The sequence below is a fragment of the Natator depressus genome, chromosome 7, assembly GCF_965152275.1.
Source record: "Natator depressus isolate rNatDep1 chromosome 7, rNatDep2.hap1, whole genome shotgun sequence".
In the NCBI taxonomy this organism is placed as follows: domain Eukaryota; kingdom Metazoa; phylum Chordata; order Testudines; family Cheloniidae; genus Natator; species Natator depressus.
Window position 1 is genome coordinate 90,187,410 of NC_134240.1, and position 18,651 is coordinate 90,206,060.

At 44.5% G+C, this 18,651-nt stretch overlaps 1 long non-coding RNA gene across 1 annotated transcript in view; it reads right to left on the bottom strand.

Annotated features, from left to right (window-relative positions):
- LOC141991652 (uncharacterized) overlaps window positions 1–18,651 on the bottom strand; it is a 106,423-nt gene that overhangs the window by 6,208 nt on the left and 81,564 nt on the right. The window contains exon 3 of the long non-coding RNA XR_012640423.1: window positions 5,811–5,933. This is a non-coding gene — a long non-coding RNA (uncharacterized LOC141991652). The remainder of the gene's footprint in view (window positions 1–5,810; window positions 5,934–18,651) is intronic.

An 18,651-nucleotide genomic window follows, 5' to 3' on the forward strand; every position in this document is an offset into this window, starting at 1 on the left:
TCCAAGTCGGGTGTAGGATCTGACCATTGGCTTGTGAAAGAAGATCTGCTCTCATTGGGAGAGTTCATGGGGCGTGAACAGACATATGCAGCAGGTAGTGGTACCAGGTCTGTCTGGGCCATGCTGGGGCAATCATGATGATCTTGGCCTTGTCTTCCTGGATCTTGCATAGGATTCTGTGTACTAGTGGGATTCGAGGAAATGCACACACGAGTGTCCTCTCCCATGTCATTAGGAAGGCATCCCCCAAAGATCGGGGCCCTAATCCCACTCTGGAACAGAATAGGGGGCATTTGTGGTTCTGCACTGTGGTGAATAAATCAATTGAGGGAAACCCCCATTGATGGAATATCTGTTGTAGCACAGCAGGATTCATTTCCCACTCATGCTTCTGTGAGAACCTTCTACTTAGTGTGTCGGCAGTGGTGTTTTGGCATCCCAGAAGGTAAAAATCTGAAATGTCGATGTGGTGATGGATACACCAATTCCATAGCCTCATGGCTTCTGTGCACAGGGAGTGGGATCGGGCTCCCCCTAGTCTGTTGATGTAGAACAGGCATGCGACATTGTCTGTCCGCACCCATATTGATTTGTTCCTTATGAGTGGTAGGAAGTGGAGGCAGGCATTCCTTACCGCTCTGAATTCTAGCAAGTTTATGTGGAGGCGTGTCTCCAATGGTGACCACCTGCCTTTTATTGTGTGGTGATCCAGGTGTGCCCCCCAGCCCAGTAGGGAGGCATCTGTTGTGATTATGGTTGAGCGTGGTCTTTGGTGAAAGGCAATCCCTTCACAGAGATTTTTGGGTCTTGCCCACCACTGTAGGGATGCTAGAACCTTTGGTGTTACCATCATGTGGAGGCTGTGTTTGGTCGGCTTGTATCTGAATTCAGCCAGGCCTGTAGACACCGCTTGTGTAATCTGGCATGCTTTAACCACAAATGCAATGGTGACCATGTGTCCCAGTAGTTGTAGACAGGCCCTTGCCATGATTTATAGGCAAATGGAGATGGTGTCTATGAGATGTTTTATGGCCTGAAAACTGGCCTGAGGAAAAAATGCTCTGGCTTGAACTGAGTCGACATGTGCTCCAATGAAGTCTAGTTGTTGTGTGGGTACCAATGTTGACTTCTGGATGTTCAGTTGCAGCCCCAGTTTTTGGAAGAGGGTGATGGTCAGTTGTGTGATTGTTTCCGTCTCTGTATAAGTGTGTCCTTTGAGAAGGCAATCATCTAGGTATGTGTAGGGAGCCAGGGTCACTTCCCTCCGAACCAGAGGGTAAAGAGCCACCCTCTCAGCCTGAGTGGGCGGGGCCAGACCAAGCTTATGCCAATCCCTGGAAGGGGAGGAGTGGGACAGGAAGTACATAGGGCGGGGCCCTTTGCCCAGTGAGGAGAGCACCAGGGAGGGAGACAGACACAGGCTGCTGGCTGCTCCCTCGAGATCCTGCTGCCGACCCAGGGGAGGCCCTGGGCCAGGAGGAACCTGACCGGGAGGAGGCCTGTGGCGACCAGGACTGCCAGCCGCTGAGTACCCAGAGGACCTGGAGGGGTCAGGCTGTAGCCCGGGCCAGTGTGAGCCTGACACAGATGCGGAGCTGGAGCTGCCAGCAGCTGAATACCCGGACGAGCTGGAGGGACCGGAGAGGCCCACTTGAGAGACTAGATAGGAAGTAGCCCAGGGGCAGAACTGCACCATGTGGTGGGTGTATTTGGTCAGCGGGCGCCACTGTCAGGGCCCTGGTCTGGAACGCAGTGGAGTTGGGTGGGCCTGCGTTCCTCTACCCCGGCCAACCTGCCTTGGGTAGCAGAACCATGCGCTACAAACCCGTGCCGGCGCTCCCCTGCCTGAGGGGCGCGCTACGGACTCCGGCCGGCACACCTTTTCCGCTAATTCCCCGAAAGGTGTGACTAAGGCCTGCCTGTGGGACCATAGCTCTCCATCGCCCCCTAGGGGCTCGGTGGACTGATTGAAACCTGTCACAGTATGGAAAAAATATTACCCCTTGTTTGCGCAAGTGAGCTGCGATTACTGCAAGGGTTTTGAAGGGTCTCAGTGCAGTAGACAGGCCGAATGGAAGTACTCTGTATTGAAAATAGTAGTGTCCCACTGTGAATCTGAGGAATTGTCTGTGAGCAGGATGCATCTTGTAAGTCAAGGGCTGAAAACCAGTCCCCCGTTCCAGCATGGGGATAATTGTGCCTAAGTTGACCATCTTGAATTTTTGGGAGCGTATGAATTTGTTGAGTTTTCATAGGTCTTGTATTGAGCGCCATCCACCACTTTTCTTCTGGGTCAGGAAATAGTGGGAATAAAAACCCTTCCCTCTGTATTGGGTTGATAGTGATTCCACGGCACCTAACTGTGGCAGATGATCTACTTCCAGTCTTAAAAGGTGCAAATGAAAAGGGTTCCTGAAGAGGGAATAGCCTGATCGTACTATCTTTAAGACCCAACTGTCTTGTGTAATGCGATCCCACGGCTGGTAAAAGTGCTGCAGCTGGTGACCAAATGGGCAGATAGGTGCTGGTGTAAAGGGGAGACCTCGACCAAGCCTTCAAAACAGTATCAGCGACTTCCAGGGAGACCTGTAGGGCCATCCTGGTGACTAATTCTCCTTTGATGAGCGTGGATTTCAGTTGTGCTCTCTTGTCCTCAGGGAGATCTGAAGTAAACTCAAAGAGTTTCCCATAATTGTCGTAATCATATTTAGCTAGGAGGGCACTATAGTTGGTGATCCAGAATTGTAACATTGAGGAGGTGTAGACCTTGCTGTCCAAGAGGTCCAGGCACTTGTGGTCTTTGTCTCGTAGTGTAGAGCAGTGTTGAGTTTATTTGGCCCAGTGGTTAACTGCTTCAACCACTAGAGAATTTGGTTGTGAGTGGGAAAACAGGAAGTCCATTCCTTTGGCTGGCACATAATATTTTTGTCTGCCCATTGGCATGTTGGAAGGATAGTGGCGGGAGTCTGCCAGACTGTTTCTGCAGGGTCTAGGATGGCATTGTTTATGGGTAGAGCAATTTTCGATGAAGAGGATGGTTACAAGATTTTTAACAGCTTATGCTGATTTTCTTGGACCTCTTCTAGGGGAATGTCCTGACTAATTGCTATGCGTTTAAATAACTCCTGGAATTGCTTAAAGTCATCAGCCAGTGTGGGTGGAGGTGGCATGATGGCTTCATCAGGAGAGGAAGAAGAATTGTGTGCAGTGGACACTTCCTCAGGACCAGTTTCTTCCTCTGGTTCCTCAGCCATATCCTCCATGGCTACTGATGTTGTAGGAACCAGAGATACAGGAGGGGATCAGAGCTTTCCTCTAGGTGGCGAGGAGGTTTGAGTGTAATGGGCTTTGATGCTGACCATGGGTCCCATGGAGGCCACTGCATGGGGAATGCCATGGGAGGACCCATCCATGGTGGGCCATACCATGAGTAGTGAGGTTGTGCCTGATGGTCTTTAGGTCCTGGTGTCTCCCCAGTAGATTTACGTTGAGGTGTGCGGGAGCGTTGTGGTGAAAAAACTCTATCCTCTTGGTCCTTTGTCACTATCAGTCAACATTGATGGTGATGTCAGTTGTGTGAGGACTGGTAGTCCTTGTGTGTCCAGGAGAGGTGATTGGGGCACAGATGCAACAGTGATATCTTTCTGAGTTAAAAATTGTTGCGATGTTGGTGGCTATGGCATGATGTTTTATAAATGACAGTCAGGTGTTTAGGCATCTTCTGTTTCGCCTTCATTGGGGTCAGTGGGCCCATTGCGGTGCCATCTGTCGGCACTGAGCAAGGCCAAGGCGTCGTGGTCATAACCAGCACCAGTGGAGGTTGCATGGTCGGTGCCATATCTGATGCGGTCATCAGTACAGTCGGTGCTGAGGAGGAGACATGGCATGGTTCATGTCTTGACTCCTTGCTCTTATGTACTGACTCTCAGGGTCATTGGCACAAATGGTAACGACCTTGCAGGGCACTGGTTCTTTTTGTGCCGTTCCCTTTGCGGAGCAGTCAAGGCTCACTTCCTTTTTTCTTGAGAGAATGGAACCGTGCTCTTGGTCGGTTCAGACCAAGTTGGTGAGCAGTTGGGAGAAGGCTTCGGGGTGTCCTTTTCTGATCCTAGTTGGAACAATTTTTCCATAAGGATAATTTTGAGGCAGAGGCAGATCCTGGTCGCACTGGGCTCTTGCCTTCAAGTTGTTGCAACGGGCGCGCTTGGATAGTATGTGTCTCTCTGAGGCATCTCACGCAGAGAAAGTACCGGTTGGACCATGGGATGGCCTCCCTGTAGAAGCCACATCTTTTGAAGCCAGGAAACCTGGCATGATCAAGCTAGTGTCTTGGGTAGACAGAGAACTTTTGCAGTTCGTGCTCCGAAGGGAGCCAGGAACCAGGGAAGGAAGAAACTAAAATGTTCTTTTTTAAAAAATGCTACAAACTAACTCTCTAGCTAAGGGAAAATATAACTGAATTTATCAACTGTCCATTTTTGTTATCTCTAGCGGGAGAAGCTGTCGCACTGGCCAGAGCTCCATCTTCAGCCAAGGACCGTTGAGAAGGAACTGAGGGGGTTGGGCCGTGCGCACGCTGAACAAGACTCCAACAGTGCCACGAGGCAGCTACAGCACACGTGTAGCCCGACCAGGCATTGCTTCCAAAAATCTATGATCAACGGTGCTGGGATGCACCGTTACCTGAAGTGGAGCACCCACAGGGACAGCACTCGAAGAAGAAAGGTGCCTTCCTGATGATTCATGGGGCAGCACCTGCCGTGTTTTGCGCCATATACCAGGCACATGAAGCACCACTTAAGAAGTTAATACATTATACCTGTCTAGTTTTAGGAATCTATAGTTTGCTATCAGGCTTAGAGAGGCATCATCCCATGTAACCAGTTTGCATTGTATAACACTATAGAAAATCCAGAACAATGCATTAATAATTTTAGCAATACTATCAGACACTCTAGATGTTTGTCAAAATCAAAGTCTAATCAGATCAGATAGACAGTATCCTCCAGAGCTAAAATACTTAATTTGTTTTTGAATTTACAACCACTCCCCTGGAAAGTTAAAGTGAGAAGAACTAGCAGGAGCTGTCAAATGTTCTTAATGACCACTTTGTTTCTGGTAAGTCTTTGGGTTCTACATAACACTTTATTCACCCTTCCTTGCTGACCACAGGAATTGGACCTAGTCAGCTAGGGAAAGTTCCTCACTTAGGCAACTTGACTTCTACGTCCCCATCAATACTAAGTTGACCAACAATGAAGAAAGTGTAGTTAACTTTGGGATGTGGTTCCTTTAACATTCCTTCCTATATCTCATTCAACAGCGCTGTTTTAAAGTGAAGTTGGAGGGTGGGAGAAACTCACAAAGTATATAACCAATTCCAAAACACACTTAACCTTAATTAAAGAATATGGTATGTACTTCAGCTGTGGCAAAGGTGGGGGCTGGATGGATGCCAGAGGACAGCCAACATTTGTTCACAAACATATATAAAGTTTGATAAACATACAGAGAACTGGCACATTAGAATTAATTACCCATCACCCAAAATTAGCCTGGATTTGTCAGACGTGCTGGTGAGCATAAGACCTATGGAACGCCCGTTGTTTTCAACAAGTGCTGGATCAGACATATAATGCTTACCAATGTGAGCGCTCCCATGGAAATCAGTGGGCCCGAATCCCCTCTCACTTAGATCGGTTTTACACTGGAGTATCTCCATTGACTAACAGAATTACTTCTGATTTATGCCATTGACTAATAGAATTACTTCTGATTTACGCCAGGGTGAGAGAAGAATCTTGACAAACCTGTTTATACCCTTCTTATCATAAACTTGGAAGTTAGTCGTTCCACTGGATCTGGATCAGGCCCATAGTGTCCACTGACTTCATTTGTCAATGTTTTCAGGATTGGGACCTTGGTTTCCAGATCTGTGAAAAAAATAATAAAAATACAGACTGTAATAAAAAATTGGAGTTGGGATGGGTGGGAAATAGGAAGCACTGTGGGTGATGGGACATTGAGTCATGCTAAATCAGAGGAGGGGAACTCTCTGGTATTTAGTGTAGAGGCAGAAGGATAGTAGTAATAATCTTATAACTATGCAGTAATTATAGCAATACTTAGATACTCAGTCATATTGAACTTGTGTAACTTCATGGAGAGCGTTTTAAGTCAACACATTGGTTTTTGTGGAACAAATTCCAATATTCAGCTTTCCCAATGTCTGAAATATTTTACTTAACTGAATTTAAATTCAGTTGATAGCTGATTAAAAAAACTGAATTCAGGATTTTCTACACTCTGTTTAGACAGCTGCAGCCACTGGCGTCACAAGTCTCTGTATGATAAACAATTTAACTAGGTCTCAGAGTAGGAGCAGCTGCAGGCATTTGGTCATGTATTTCACAGTTAATAAAAATAATAAAGAAAAACAAATGGTGTCACAGTTAACTGCTTGCACCTCACACCGCCCCTCCTGGTATCTCCAGGTGACCACCTCTAGGTCTCAAGCCATCACTTGTCTCATGATGGAATCATGCAATTCTCCCCCTGTCAGGTGAGGTGCTGGATAGTAGTCTCTTGTGTGTCAACCAGGATCCTCTGAGCAATTCTGACTCATGTCAATCCAGACTCTGCAATTTTGTTCCCTCTGGAGCAAAGACCATGGTAATCAGCGACCCCTTAAAACAAATTATCATTTATTTAGAAGAAAAACATTACAAAGAAAACCCATCTTACTGTCCCATCTCACTTCTCGTTTTTAATTCACTCTTGAACCACTAGCAATGCACATGCGTCAGCACTCAGCCATTGAAGGTGTGACTATAAACAGGAAAGAATGCAAAATCAATTTATATGCTGATATTTTTGTACTATTGAAGAATCCATCCTCATCAATCCTATCATTATTGAATGAAGTTGACATTTTTGGAAAGATCTCTGGTTTTTGCATTAACTGGAATAATCACAAGCAATGGATGTATCCAAAAGACCAGATGCTGCTCAGTTTCAGCATTTTCCATTTCAAATATGCAAGGAAATAACTTATGTGGGTGTTAAGATTTGTCCTAATACTTTCAAAAACATTTCTATAAATTCGGACTATATTTTTTTAAAATTCCCAAAGATCTAGAGAGGTGGTGTCTCCTCCCTCTGTCCTTACTGGGGAGAACAGAAATAGCCAAAATGAATATCTGCCCATGAATGATTTATATCATTAGCCTATTGCCTTTCAAGGTCTCTCCTTTGCGCGAATAAATAGACTTATAATTCAACTGGGATAAAAATGGCACTCACCCACTCCTGTAATAGACCCATAACCTCTGGCTCTGCTACTAAAGTCTTCAAACCATGATTTAAAGACTTCAGATTACAGAGAATTCACCATTTACACTAGTTTAAGCCTGCAACTGACCCATACTGCAGAGGAAGGCAAAAAATCCCTAGGGTCTCTGACAATCTGACCTGGGGGGAAATTCACTCCCAACCCCGAATATGGTGATTAGTTGGACCCTGAACATGTCGGCAAGATCCAGCTAGACACCTGGAAAAGAATTCTATATTATCTAGCATTCCAAATGCGTCCTGTTGTAAGGTGGTTCCACTCCAGTGGGTCTGTATACACACCACCCCTGGTTAGAGTCATCACTATGCCATTTGGTTTCCTTTCTTCTTTTATATATCTTAAAAGGCTACCCACACCCTTAAGGAAAAATCCAATCTTTGCATCTACATGGGGGAATCCTCCAAACACTTTAAGACTATTACAGCATCTGATCTTACTAATTCTCGTCTCAAAAACAAGGAGCCCAGTGGCACCTTAAAGACTAACAAATTTATTTGGGCATGGGATTTTTACCCACGAAAGCTTATGCAAAAATAAATCTGTTAGCCGTAAGGTGCCACTGGACTCCCCGTTGTTTTTGTGGCTTAATTTTGTGATTCTTCCAGAAGATATTAAACAGCTATTACTAGACTCCAGAATGTTTGGCAACACACAAGTGACTGTTGGACATGCAAACACCCCATGCCTACCTTTCACACATACTCTATACCTGTCAAAAAATGCACATGTTCTGGATCATCATATTCAGTGCTCTCTCAAAAACTTTGTGTTGCTATTTTTCCTTTGCCAAACTTGTGTATTTTAGGGTTGCCAGATGCACTGAGTTAGCATTAAGAAATTTGCAGTACCTATTTTAATGGTCAAAAGAGTTATTTTGAGAAAATGGAAATCTTCAACTCCTGCCTCATATATAGACTGGCTTAGTGAGCTCTCTACTACTGCATTAATGGAAAAAATGACTCTGTCTAATAGAAACTCTTGGAAAAAATATGAGGAAGTCTGGTCACACATGAAACTATTGCATAAAGTTTCGTATATATTAGTCCCTGATACTTTTATGTTCTCATTTATCTATTTAGTCACTTTAAGAAATGATGCCCTGCATGACCTTTGTGGATTCATGTTTTGGTTTGGTTGGTTGGTTTGGATTTTTTTTCTTCAGGTTTTACAAATAATGAACACTGAATTTTGTTATTTATTATTTTGTTATTTGTTATTAAGATGGTATTTCCATCTTGTGCATGTATGATTATGTGTTTTATTATGTATTTATATTGTATATAAAAACAATGAAAATAAAGTTAAAAAAAGAAACCCCATCATAAAAACTATAAAGCAGGGGCATATATCTGCCATATAGTTGCTGAGAAGTGAAAGACTTCTTCTTCCCCTCAGAAAGTCTTTATAATGCTTTAATTTCCTTTTGATCTCTAGGCTCCTAGCTCTGGCAAAATAAATTTGCATCTGTTGGAGACAGGAAATTCTGGCAGCCAAACAGCTTGCACTGTCTTTCTAGTGTGTAATGTCTAGTGTTCTAGTTCTGGGAAGCCACTGTGTCCCTTCCCATTTATTTGTGCCACAGCCCCAGTACAAGTTAGATCAATGTGTCCAGACAGCAAAATTTTATAACTCAATATAAAATAACTTCCCCTCACTTATCTGGCCACATACAGTGTTCACAAATAGTGCTCAGAAATTACTACAGATCATACAGTAGCTTCACTTCTGTCACAGATGGCTCTCAGATCTGAATGAGAGATCAGTTTAACCAAAGGTCAGAACTACAGGCAGGGCTCGAAGGGACACTCAAGAAGTCATCAAATTCAGACCGCTGTGGTGAGGAAGGACTAAGTAAATCTAGGCTTTCCCGGACAGCTGTTTGTCCAACCTGTTCTTTAAAACCAAGGAAGCCTATTCCAGATCTTAACTATGCTTATAGTTAGAAAGTTTTTCCTAATATTAATCTAAATCTCCCTTGGTGCAGATTAAGCCCATTACTTCTTGTCCACCGAAGGTAGGACATAGAGAACAATTGATCTCTTTATAACAGCCCTTAACATATTTGAAGTTAAACACCCACAGTTTTTTTTCCACCTTTTCTCATAGGTTAGATTTTCTAGCCTTTTGTCCACATCTTTCCTAAAGTGCCGCACCCAAAATCAGATAATTCTCCAGCTGAGGCCTCAGCTGTGCTGAGTAGAGCGAGACAATTACGGTTGGAAGGGACCACAGGAGGCCATCTAGTCCAACCCCCGGCTCAAAGCAGGACCTAATCCCCAACTAAATCATCCTAGCCAGGGCTCTGTCAAGCCTGACCTTAAAAACCTCAAAGGAAGGAGATTCCACCACCTCCCTAGGGAACCCATTCCAGTGCTTCATCACCCTTCTAGTGAAAAAGTTTTTCCTAATATCCAACCTAAACCTCCCCCACTGCAACTTGAGACCATTACTCCTTGTTCTGTCATCTGGTACCACTGAGATTAGTCTAGATCCAACCTCTTTGGAACCCTCTTTCAGCTAGTTGAAAATAGCTATCAAATCCCTCCCCACCCCATTCTTCTCTTCTGCAGACTAAATAAGTTCCCAGTTCCCTCAGCCTTTCCTCATAAGTCATGTGCTCCAGCCCCCTAATCATTTTCAGTCCTATTAATTTACCTCAGAAAAATATTTTCCTTTTTTGCAATTGTATCATATTGTTGGCTCATATTCAATTTGTGATGTACTACAACCCCCAGATCCTTTTCAGCAGTACTACCACTTAGCCAGTTATTCCCCATTTTTGTAGTTGTGCAACTGATTTTTTCCTTCCTAAGAGAAATACTTTGCACTTGTCTTTACTGAATTTTGTTTTGTTATTCAGATCAATTCTCCAATTTTTCAAGGTCATTGTGAATTCTAATTCTGTCCTCAAAATGCTTGCAACCTCTCCCAGCTTGGTGCCATCTGCAAATTATATAGGCAAACTCTCCACTCCATAATCCAAGTCATGAATGAAAATACTGAATAGTACCAGACCCAGCACTGACTCTTATGGAACCTCACTAGATATGGTCTCCCAGTTTGACAGTGAACAACTGAGTATGGTCTTTCAACAAGTTGTGCACCCACTTTATAATAATTTAATCTAGACCACATTTTCCTAGTTCGCTTATGAGACTGCCATGTGGGACTGAGTCAAAACCCCTACTAAAAATCAAGATATATCATGTCTACGGCTTCCCCTCTACCCATTAGGCCAGTAGCCCTGTCAAAGAGAAAAATTAGGCTGGTTTGGCATATGTTCTTGACAAATCCATGCTGGCTATTCCTTATAACCATATTATCCTCCAAGTGCTTACAAACTGATTGTTTAATAATATGTTCCACTATCTTTCCTTTAAACTAAGAACCCTGCTAGAAAGCAGGTGCTAATTCACCTAACTGCAGGATAATCTAGCCTAGAGAGTCAGCAGCCAAGCCTAAATTTCAAAACACAGCAACCAGCCCAGAGTCCTACCAAACTTGATGTCAAGTTCCCAGCACAAAAAGTGTTCCTCTTTTGCCCTCCACAGTTATTGAACAGCAATAAGACAGAAGTTCCCCAGAGATATCACCAGCTGGCTAAGTCCCTGAGTCTCCCAGCTGCCTTCATTTCACCAGCCATGTGTCCATCCCATCATTATAAATCCAAGAGTGCAAGTTCAGTGTACCATCTATTACTTCACTGTGGATTGAACTGGAATCTAATAGTGTGCTCATAAATTCAATACCCACACTGGAGAAATGGAAAGGCTCCCCTCATCCTAAATAGGTACTACTTTATGCCCATCATATGGTTTCATAACTGTACCCTTCTGTCATGGCAGATAGTGACTTCTACATTAAATATGGTTAAAATGTCAATAACAAACCAGATTACCATGAATCAGCACTAGCCTCTCATAGCTCCTCATTCATTTTACTCCAAACTTTTGTGGAACATGTGCTCATTCTATCACATATGTAGCCCATATGTTTCTTGTTTCTCAGTTACCCATTAAATATAATTAAAGTGGATTATTGAGTGGCCAATGCTGTAGCTTGCATATAGCAATACAAATAATAAACCAACAATAATTTTTAAAAATGTTGAATTGTTATGGCAGAGACTTCTACACTTTTCCCTGTTAACCAAATAAGATTTTCAGGAAGACAAAGAATGAATCATCAGAACAGCTGGTACCACTTATAGTACACATGTTCCCATTAAAGGAACAAATGGTTATAAAACCTGAAATGAAATGAGCCACACAAGATGTAAATCAGGGCAGAATTTGGCCAAATGGGGATACATGAAAGTAACTGAGGGCAGAATTAAAGAATTTAATCTCTAAGTACCCCTTGATTTTGTTACATTTTTAGGCTGAAGGTGCTCTTCTTTGAGAAGCTGGGACATCAATATCTTGCTGAAAAGTCTTAGATGGGGTGCTCTGAAAGAAGAAAAACAGATGTGTGTGTTTTCAAACACTGATTTCTGTCTTTGCTGGCTTCAGAGGGCTTATATGCACCTAGCTATTGCAGATTATTGGGCAGCATTTCCTCAACTCTGTATGTGGATACAAAAGAATAGAAACAGAAACAGAACCAAAGAAATATTTTTAAAATGGTATTAATTAGAATAACTTAAATTAGCTTCTTTGGGGCAGGGCTGCCCAGAGGTTTCAGGGGGCCTGGGGTCTTCGGCGGCGGGGGTCCTTCCGCTCCGGGTCTTCGGGGCACTGAAGGACCTGCCGCCGAAGTGCCGCTGAAAACTCTCATGGGGGCCCGGAGTTGCCCCAAATTGCCCCACTTGCCCCCCCCTCCCCCGGACGGCCCTGCTTTGGGGCATCTCCTATTCTCAATTACACAGCTGCAACTCACAATCAAGTCAATGGAAGCTTCACCCTTGTAACTTAGAGTAGAACTAGACCCATTAACTGAGAGTAATAATCCACTGCAAGGCGCCAAAACCTCAACCAATCAAAGTGGGCATAACTCCACTGAAGTTAGTGGAGCTTCAGCGGACACCAGCTGAAAACCTGGGCCCAGGGTATTTAAACCTATGGGACGTGAGCGGAGTAAGAAGTCTGAAAAATCAGAAAGTGAATTATTTGCCAGTAACATCTAAAAATAATCTAGCTCTTGATTTTATTCAAAATGGACCAAACCGTGTGCTCCTCACAATGTTTCTACTCAGACAGAACAATCCCTGAGTACAGAACTTAGCCCGAGCATTTCAACCAATTCATCATTGTTAAAATATTTATATCAAAGTGACTTCTGTCGGTACATTACTGGAAAGGATTTGACTGTAGATAGATTTAGCTATTAATTTATTGTGCAGAAACTTCTATGGTGCTACTCCATATATAGTAGGGTCAGGTCATGGGAAAAATAATGACAGTCATTGGCACAACAGTCTGTATATTTTGACATTCTTCTTCCGCTTTTTAAGGACAGCACCAGAAGAACATTTGGTCAAAGGTCAGGAAACAGCAGGGATGCTGATGGGGCTTTCTGATCTTACTGACTTAGTCAAGCTAACCAAAAACATGAGCACCACATAAGGACCTAATAATAATCATCAAGTCAACTAAACCAGGAAATATCATCATCAAAAGAATAATTCTCCATGCTTGGAGTGAACTGCTTGTACAGACGCCTGATCCTGTTCCTACTGAACTCAATGGGAGTTTTGACAATGACTTCAATGGAAGTAGGAGTACGCCACAGGTGTGCTGAAAGGCAGATTAGTGTAGAGTGCAAAGACCTCTTCCTGACACAGAGTTGGTTTTTCACATTATGTATTTTAATTTTGTTTTTCCACATAAATCTTCAAATACAAGCCTCATAGTGAGATCCTCCCCCTTCCTCTGGCCAAAATGGGGTAAAGAGTCCCTAAACTCCCCCGTTCTGGCTGGGGAGGATCCTCCTAGTGCTGGCACTGTGGAGCACGTTGTAATACTGCCTCCCAAAGACCCCCTTGTACGCTCTGGCAGAGAGAGTGTGCTGTGGGAGAGATGTGTTGGGGCAGGGTCACAGCACAGCAAAAATTCCGGGATTTTCTGCAGCCCATAGGACACTCCCAGGAGACTGCCATAACTTACACACACACACACACATGCACCCCTGCCCCCATCTGTTTAAGTTACACCACAGGCCTCTCCAACCCCCAGAGCAACCCTGAATCAGGAGAGCACAAAGGTGGCTTAAAGCCCTTTGCCCCCTGGGCTGAGGGTTATGTGCTGCCTACCTTAGAGGCACAGTGCATCATTTGACCACTAAGCTTCCGTCAAAGCTACTCTGAAGCCAAGGTCACTTTGGAGCCCACTAAAGCTAGCAGGGCAGTTCTATTGTACCAGAAGCAGGCAGAACTTTGGGGTTTTCACTTTGCATAATTTTTACAAAATCTTCGGAAAGTTTTGACTGTGTCACCTGGACACAACATGGAAGTTATACAGATAGCACAAACTATTTGTCTGCAAAGACACTTTTAACTTTGCAAAAGATTTTCTTGGAGGGATATGGACACACGTCAGAGGGATTATGGTGGAAGTCCAGTGAACACTGACTGTTGTTCACCTAAGGCAAAGAGTGAAGCCCTTTCATTTTTAGTCAATATTTACTCAGGAAGAGCTCCCTGTGATTTTTATTACTGGCGCTCCCTATGCCAGCCCGTGCCCATTGAGATTCTATTCAATGCTTACCCTGTGTGCATGGAAGTCAGATGCATATTTGGAAGACAGGAGACCACTGAATACATGGACAGAAATAAACTAATAATAGGAAAACCTACTTAATCCCAAAATATCTGCAAAACAGTAACTGTACAGAAAACATTTTACACACATCATAATGTCATTTAAATGATTTTTTTAAATCACCCTCATTAAGGCATGTTTCATTAGTGCTTCCATTTAAGTTTATAAAATACCCACAGTAAGCAAGCAGCATGATAGAAATGTCTGGCACCAGCTGGGCTCGATGGTGCACAGGAGGGACACAGCGTCTCCACATCTTTCCCACCTCTTCAGTGCTGCATGATAGAACTGCACTTGTTCCACGGCATGTTGGGTGCTCTGGGGCACGGGGTGGGAACAGATTCTTCCACCCAGACACCACCCAGAGGCAAAGCACTTGTGCAGCTGAGCTTCAGCAAATCCTTCAACCCACGTACTGTAGAAGCCGTTGCTGTCTACTGTGCACCGTCTCTTCTCAAGAGGCCGTATGGCTAGTGGACAGATCTGGGACAAGGACTGGATTCACAAAGGGAGATGCTTACCCCTATTCAGAATTCTCAGCTGTGAACAATCTCCTGAATTTAGGCACCTAAGCCTGCTCAGCTTTTTTCCTCAAGAAAGGGGAGATTGACACCTCCACCCCATTATAGCCAATGGGTGAGTGGTCAGGGCACACACCTGGGATGTGGAGACCTGTTTTCAAATCCCTGCTCTGTCCGATTTGGAGCAGGGACTTGAACTTGGGTCTCACGCCTCCCAGGTGAGGATCCTGGGCAACGGATGATTGAGTGTCCTGTGGCTGGTCTCTCTCAATCTCTCTTGTTGGAGCTGTTTAGCTTTGTATAAATACATATTAACTGGAACAGAACCTTAAACCTAACTCTCCCACCCACAGATGCGTGTCTTAACCAGCAGGAGAGTGGGTATTCCGAGGGACACATGAATGCCTGCCAGCTACAAAATGTCTGTGACCTTCTCACACCCAGCTGTCTTTGTGTACATTAGGCATGGTCTGAGCATGTCCACTGGATCAGGCCCCGCTGGGGTGCGGGGCGGGGGGGGGGACGGACATCTCATTTGAGAATGCTGCTAAAGCTTAAGCATGAACAAAGGCTCTGAACACCTCTTAAGATGTAGGGCAGCCTCGAGCCTGAGGGTATATCTTCACTTCAATCTGAGGGTGTAATTTCCAGCTTGCAGAGACATACCCATGTTTGCTCTCATCAAGCTAGCATGCTAAAAATAGAGTGCAGATGCAGGAGCAGGAGCAGTGTGAGGGGTCAGCCACCCCAACTTTGTGCCTAGAGTCTCAGACAGGTAGCTTTTGCACTACTGCAGCTACACTCTACTTTAGCGTGCTACTTTGGTCAGAGCTAGTGTGAGTATGTCCCCTCGCGCTGGGAATTACACCCCAGGGCAAAGTGTTGACATACCCTTAGGCAGCTTTGTACATGCCCACCAACAAAAACATAGCTGCCAATACGGTTAGGGAGTATCTGAGTGGTGGTTCTGTGATGTCAGGGATACCTAAATGTTGGGTTACTGTTCTGTAACAGTAACGCCTGGCAAACTCACTATACCCAACACACTGCTGCCATGGTATTTATCTATACTAAATGTGGTGCAAAACCTTAAATGAAAGCCAGGATGATGCTGGTCATTAATATCATTGGGGAATATTTGTAAAGATGAGAGTTAAAATGGTCTCTATACTGAAATATGTCCTTATAGTTTGTATTAAGGTTTTACCCCCCAGCACAGGGGGAAAAACTAGTTTTGCCACACAAAGGATGTTTATTCACCTGTCTGCCTAGGTTCATATGTAGACTGTGTATTGTTAGCCCAAGCAATGGAAGCCCCATTTACAAATGTTTATTGGACTATAACTGGGGGACAGGGGCAGCACCCTGTTCTCCATCATGGAGGGAGCAAAAAGGACAGTGTTTTCTGCATCCATGAAAGGTGGATCCCAACCATGTTGGCTGGTGACACTGGGAGATGGTTTTAGATGAGAAACTACTTAAGAGAAGGATTTTAGCCTGTTAGTTGAGACTCTGTGAAGTGTGTTATACTTTTTGTTTTATATGTAACCATTTCTGCTTCCATTACCCCTACCCAGTATCTCTTAAATTTTAATTTTTGATTAAAAACTTGATTGTGCTGTGATTTTATAAAGGACCTGATCCTGAGTTGTCTCAATCAAGCTATATGTATACTGTTCCTTTGGGAACAGCGAACCTGGTAAATACTGTGAGTGCCAAGTGACAGGGGCTAGATACGACAGGAGGATGCTTTCAGAGGGGCTCAGGTACTGGGATGCACCTATTGTTACCAAGTAAGGGCTCGCAGAGCTCAGAGGATATTGTCTGGGTAGTTAACAGACTGGGGGTGTTGGGGAGCTGACACCCAGTTAAGCACCAGCAAGACTCTCTCTCAGTAAGGCAGGGGGGTAAAAAGGTGACTCATACTCCTGGGCACCCTGAGGAGCTGCCATACCATTCCTCTTTTTCTCCTTCCTCAAAACAGCAAAACCTTAATTGTTCTACTGCGTTTTAGGCCTGCTGCTGCTAGGCAGGGCCATGAGAATTTGATCCTTTGATTAATTGGGGAAAAGTTGGGCTGTGAGGGGGGAGAGAAAGTCAAAATAAGGTATTTTATTCAACCATTGTATACAGGCCATTTATATTTGTTTATACAGAGAATCCCAAGATGAATATAACTGTGACCAGTAAAGGACTGAGGCATAACGTACTGGAAGCCTTTACTCACCAACAATTCCTCATAGAGACAGATCTTAATCAGAATCTCAAAGTAAACATTTCAAGGGCTGGAAAAGTGCCATCCAAATTTAGTACTATAAATACCAAACCCACACGTCACACACTGAATTTATTCTAAACAGTGGAATGAAAAGTTGCCTGCATTTTTCTAAGCCCCTTTGTACAGAGACTGGTCTTCCTCTTGTATTGGGGAAAGTATGCTGACAGCACTCAATAACTAATAGAATAACCAACCCCAGCAGATATAGGACCATCTCAATTCTCTCTCTGAGAAAAGCCTTCAGTAAGGGGAAAAGTTATTTAGCAGATTTGGTGAGAGTAGATGTCACAGACTGTGGGGGGGTCAGGGCCCTGAACCCCCCACTTCCTGCAATTCACCATGACTCTCAGCCAGCCAGTAAAACAGAAAGTTTATTAGACAACAGGAACACAGTCTAAAACAGAGCTTGTAGGTACAGAAAACAGAACCCCTCAGTCAGGTCCCTCTTGGGAGGTGGGGAGCCCAGACCCAGGGTGTGGGCTTCCCCCCCTCACCCTAGCCAGCTCCAAACTGAAACCCCTTCCTGCTGCCTCACCCAACCACACCCCCAGCCCCTCCTCCAGCCTTTGTCCAGTTTCCCGCGCAGAAGGTGTCACCTGGCCCAACCCCCTCCTGGGCTCCGGTTACGAAGGGCAGCCACCATTGGTTACATGCTGGCCATCAAGTATCATCCCTCAGCAAAGTCATACCCTTACTTCCCATCACCATCTAGTATTGGTGCTGTACCCCAGGGAAATGGAGGCATGCCCCATGTTAGCAGAAGACAGTAAACTAGTAAAACTCCCATGCAACATTACCAAGTTAATACTCCCTACTCCGTCACACTAGGCAGAGGGCATAGGCAACTCCTCCTTTCTCCCCCGAGTCATAGATAGCCCAAGATCTGTGGATCTCCAGAGTGTCACATGGCAGACTGATCCCTCTGTATTATTCTCCAGGCTCTCCCCCACTCTCCCTGGGCACACAGAGCCACCCAGTGACTGACTCCCCCTCCCAGGGAGATTGCTGCAGATCAGGCCTCAGAGTTAATGCTGACTCAGTCTGTATTAACTCCACTACGAGTTTCCAGAGGAAATTCTGGGAGTTTACCAAGGTTGATGCTGCAAACATTAGAACAATGGATATCCTTTGACCGCACCCCTCTACCCAGAAACACATCCCTCCCAAATCTACTGAGACTATGGTCTGGTAGACACAAAAATTAGGTTAGTTTAACTACGTCTATCAGGGGATGTGAAAAATCCACAGCCTTGAGCAGCATAGTTAAGCTGTCTTAAGTCCCTCTGCAGAGAGCGCTAGGCCAGTGGAAGAATTCTTCCTTCATCCTAACTACTGCCTTGAGGAAGTGGATTACCTATGCCAAACAGGATAGTCCATCCCATCGGTGTAGGTAGTGTCTACTTTGAAGTGCTACAGCAGTGCAACTGTGCCACTGTGCATTTTAATGACAGGTTTCAGAGTAGCAGCCGTGTTAGTCTGTATTCGCAAAAAGAAAAGGAGTACTTGTGGCACCTTAGAGACTAACCAATTTATTTGAGCATAAGCTTTTGTGAGCTACAGATGCATCTGATGAAGTGAGCTGTAGCTCATGAAAGCTTATGCTCAAATAAATTGGTTAGTCTCTAAGGTGCCACAAGTACTCCTTTTCTTTTCGTGCATTTTAAGTGTGAACAAATCCCAAGCAACAGGATGTTCCTGTTGGAGGACTTCTGCAGGTCAAGTGGCGAGAGCTGCTGCCCTAAC